The sequence below is a fragment of the Sinocyclocheilus grahami genome, unplaced genomic scaffold (genome assembly GCF_001515645.1).
Source record: "Sinocyclocheilus grahami isolate Dianchi unplaced genomic scaffold, SAMN03320097.WGS_v1.1 scaffold248.1, whole genome shotgun sequence".
NCBI classification, from domain to species: domain Eukaryota; kingdom Metazoa; phylum Chordata; class Actinopteri; order Cypriniformes; family Cyprinidae; genus Sinocyclocheilus; species Sinocyclocheilus grahami.
Genome location: NW_015505427.1, coordinates 796,214 through 800,935, shown reverse-complemented (window position 1 = coordinate 800,935; position 4,722 = coordinate 796,214).

Below are 4,722 nucleotides of genomic sequence, written 5' to 3'. Positions count from 1 at the left end.
GAACATGAAGACTGGGAAGAAATCATTCATAGGTAGGAACTTTTTCTATGAAAAACTGACCTGTATCATCCTAGATTGTCAATTTTACTGGTAACACTTTACCATAAGGTTTCAATTTGTTAACATTAGGTTAGTTAATACAAACTAACAATGAAAAATACTTATAAAGCATGCATTCATCTTAGTTCATGTTAACAGTTACTAATACATTGTTCAAATCTGTAGGATATCTGTTAATAATATTATTTAATGGACCTGAGCTTACATTAACTAACAATGAACAGTTGTATTTGAATAACTTACATTAACAAAGATACAAAGATTGCAGAAATGCTGTAACAAATGTATTGCTCATTGTTAGTTAATACATTAATGTTAAGTAATGGGGCCTTATTGTAAAGTGTTACCATCTACCTTTACGTGTACAGAGTATTGCTCTGTTCTGTTTAACTGTCTGAAATATAACTCTTAAATCTCCCATTTTGTGAGAGAGACAAAATGTCAAGATATTTAGCTACTTCTATTCATATTGTCGAAAAGATACAAAAAAATGTTAGTTCTTAGATTCTAACGTTACTATTTTGAGTGAAACTGAGAGCAAATCATGTAATAAGGGAAATTTTGGACATAATATTGTGTTTTTGGCAGTTAAAATAAGAATAATCAGCAGATTGCCAGCATTATGATGCTGTTAATTGTTGGATCCAAGTGAAAAGATAAACCCACTGAGGTAAGACACAAAATATTTATGTGTAAAATATGTGTGAACCACAAGTTGTGACTGACTTCAGTATTGTGACGTATTTCTGAGGGAAACCGAATATTTTATAGAGGGCAGGGGTTGATATTAGGGCTCCTGCTCACCTTTATACAGAAGAAACGGCATTCGGAGAATCTTTTGACTAAAAATTATGAATGCAAACAAGTCTTTTCTGTGGATTCACTTGCACGGATTAACTGTTCATCACAAGACTAGTCATTTGCACTAACAAATGAATCTCTCACACTAAATCTCTTTATAATAGGGTCAACATATGAATTATTTTCTGTATATTGGCTCCTCTTTTTCCTCACTTGTTGTAAATACTTGAAGTCCTTCATTTTGCAACAAGAAAGGAGACATTACAGAGAAAATCATTAACATAACACATATTGTCTTCAGTAGATCAGCTTTGCCAGCCCATCCATTCATTCATCCATCACAACAGACATAATCCACTTTAGTCTGATTCAGTCGTCTAGGCTTTGATCTCTCTGTTTGTTTCATCTGTCACCTGAGTGAGCAGGACTCTCTTTCACTTTTATATTCAACCTGCAACTTTAAGCCTTTCATATAAATACACACATATTGTCTAATTGTGCATGATTCAGTTATTCCACAGAAAAAAAAGAAGAGTGTTTGATTACGTCCAGATAAATCAAATCCCACCTTAATTTTCCTCGTTAAATATGCCGTTTCATTTGGAAGCAGTTGCCTGTAGCACAACAGAAAGTAAAATGGGTTATGGATGCCTATCAGAAAGAGAAACAAAAAAAGTTCTCAACCACACCACACATTCAAGAGTGATAATTTAGGGGGAATACTGTTGTCATGGGCAGGGTGTACTAGAGACCAGGCAGGATGATGACGATGACAAAGAAAAGGATATTTAATGATATGGCAACAGGTGAGCCAGACAGGGTAGACATCAACACACAGGGTAACATTCACAATAACCGACAAACTCGAATACCAGAGACAGGAACAGATATAGGACAGATACCGAGGGGCAGACAGGTGAGCACAATGAGGATAATTAACTAATGATTAGAACAGGAACAACCAAATAAGGACACAGAGGGAGAAACCACAATCAACCGTCCACAGGGGTGTGACAACTGTAGCGTGAAAACCCTGAACTGAACATAAAAATAACAGAGCTTTCAGCAGACTTTCTGTAGGACTTTCACTGTCCATATTTAGCAAAGCAGATAAGGATTTGGAATATATAATACATATTATTTATTTATGTATTGTTTATTTATATATTATATTATTTAGTGGCATTATTTTATAAATAACTATTTTAGGCAATTTTCAATGGATTTCCTTTCCTCGCACTTTACAATAAGGTTCAATTTAATAGGTATCACAAAATAAAGATGGATAATATTCTTACATGTATTAATTTAGGTTAATGGTAAATAAAATTAATCTTTAATTATTTAGAATTATATTGAATAATTTATTTAATTCATTTTTTATTTATTAAAATTCTTTTAAAGGGGTCATATGATGCTGCTAAAAAGAACATTATTTTGTGTATTTGGTGTAATGAAATGTGTTTATGCGGTTTAAGGTTAAAAAAACACATTATTTTCCACATACTGTACGTTATTGTTTCTCCTCTATGCCCCGCCTTTCTGAAACACGTAAATTTTTACAAAGCTCATCGGTCTGGAAAGCGAGGTGTGCTCTGATTGGCCAGCTATCCAGTGCATTGTGATTGGCCGAATACCTCAAGCATGTGATGGAAATGTTACGCCCCTTAACACACTGTGATGCCGTGTCCGGCCGGAGCGATGATTCTCTTTCACAACGAATCACACAGCGCCTTCACGACATGGCGGCGGCAACAACAATACTACAGCGAGAATAAAAGTTACGCCTTCTTTCTTTGCGTGAACATTTGCGTGGCGTTATGCAAATCTTCCCACATTATGACGTAGATATGTGGGGGCGTGTTAGAACAAGCCATTTTAGGGGGGTGTGGCTGACTCTTAACTTTTATAAAGAATATCTCTTTGGATTTGAGACTTTAGTCTTTGCAACTTTACAGATCTTCTTTATGCACCAAGAGTTTGTAACACTCCAAAGAGAAAGGAAAACTTGAAATCGCATCATATGACCCCTTTAAAAAATACATTTCATTTAAAACTGATATTAAATCAACCAAGTGCTCTACATATTTACAGTACTAATACATTTATAATATTTTAAACTGTATAATTCATATCAGTTAAAGGGTGAACATTAACAATAGTATATAAACTAACATTAGTCTAGTCTACTACACTGTAAAAAATATTTTTTGAAGTTGTAAGTAAAAAAACTATTATTAAGTGTTTTACAATTTCAGTCTTTCTACTTGAAAATGTCACATTTAATTCAATGTTACTTGCTGTTTCTTTGTAATTAATTGTAATAGCAATTTCTAAGTGAAGATTGTTTCTAATCTTCAGTGTAAATGTGTACAAAATGTTGTTTAGCATTAGTTCATGATACATAATGCATTAATGTTATCAAATTGAACCTTATTAAATTATTTCAATTTTTTTTGCAGCTATTGATATAGGCTTATTTAATTATGCTGCATCTTAACACAGGTTTTCTCCTTTGCACCCCTATGTGCTCCACTAATGGTACAGATTAGCTTTTATATTCACATTGCATGTTTTCTATTCACTTAACTGAATAGTAGTGAGCGTAAACAGTTAGAGTTAGAGTTGAGAGCTGAAGAACACCCACTTACAGAGACGTCAATCCCCATATGACAGCTCCTATTGAGCTCTATACAATACAAACACACTACAGACAACAATACATAGATGAAGGATGAGAAGAGAGAGAGAAAACGGAAGTAGTGGGAGGAAGTCATGAATTAATCAGTCAAGAAATCACAGAATGTGTGGGCATGATGTTGGCACTTAATTCATGATGGCGAGCTGGCACGGAGGTAAAGTGCCTTATGGGTCCAATGGGCCCTGAGCAGTGAGAGGAGGTGCAGAAGTTGAGAATAAACTCCCCCTTCTCTTCGGATGATTCACTTCCTGCCCACCAGAGTGTGGCAGACGGTTTCTGACCGAATGACAATCGGCCTGTTATGCAATTGCACACTCTCTTGCACTCTCAGTTGTGCAGCAGAGACCTGCGTCTCCATGGTAACGGGGCAAGTATAGTAACAGGAAATAAATAGTAATAACTGGATCTGTGACAAGTATGACAGAATGACTCATTGAGAGGAACAGACTTTACCACCTGTGGGGACAGGAGACAAGGCAAACAGAGAGAAGGTTATAAAGCTGAACCAGTCACTAGTCATCTGATCTATAGGGTAAGGATTGGTCATACTTTTTCTCTGTGCTTGTCTCAGAATAAACAAACAAATAAATAAAAAGTTTTTTAAAAGTTAAAAAAAACTTATTAAAATGGAAATGTCACTTTTAGTAAATTCTTTCAGTAACACTTCACTTAAAGCCTTTTTGTATAATGCATTATAAAAGTAGTTTTAGTGCATTAATTATGCCTTGTAATGCACCTTATAATGCATTGTACAATCTCATTGTTACACTATGCATTTTAAATTAATAATAATAAAGTATAATAAATAATAATAAATAAAGCCACAAAACTACAATTTTACATTACTCACTTTATTATATACAGGTGCATCTCAATAAATTAGAATGTCGTGGAAAAGTTCATTTATTTCAGTAATTCAACTCAAATTGTGAAACTCGTGTATTAAATAAATTCAATACACACAGACTGAAGTAGTTTAAGTCTTTGGTTCTTTTAATTGTGATGATTTTGGCTTACATTTAACAAAAACCCACCAATTCACTATCTCAACAAATTAGAATACTTCATAAGACCAATAAAAAAAACATTTTAGTGAATTGTTGGCCTTCTGGAAAGTATGTTCATTTACTGTACATGTACTCAATACTTGGTAGGGGCTC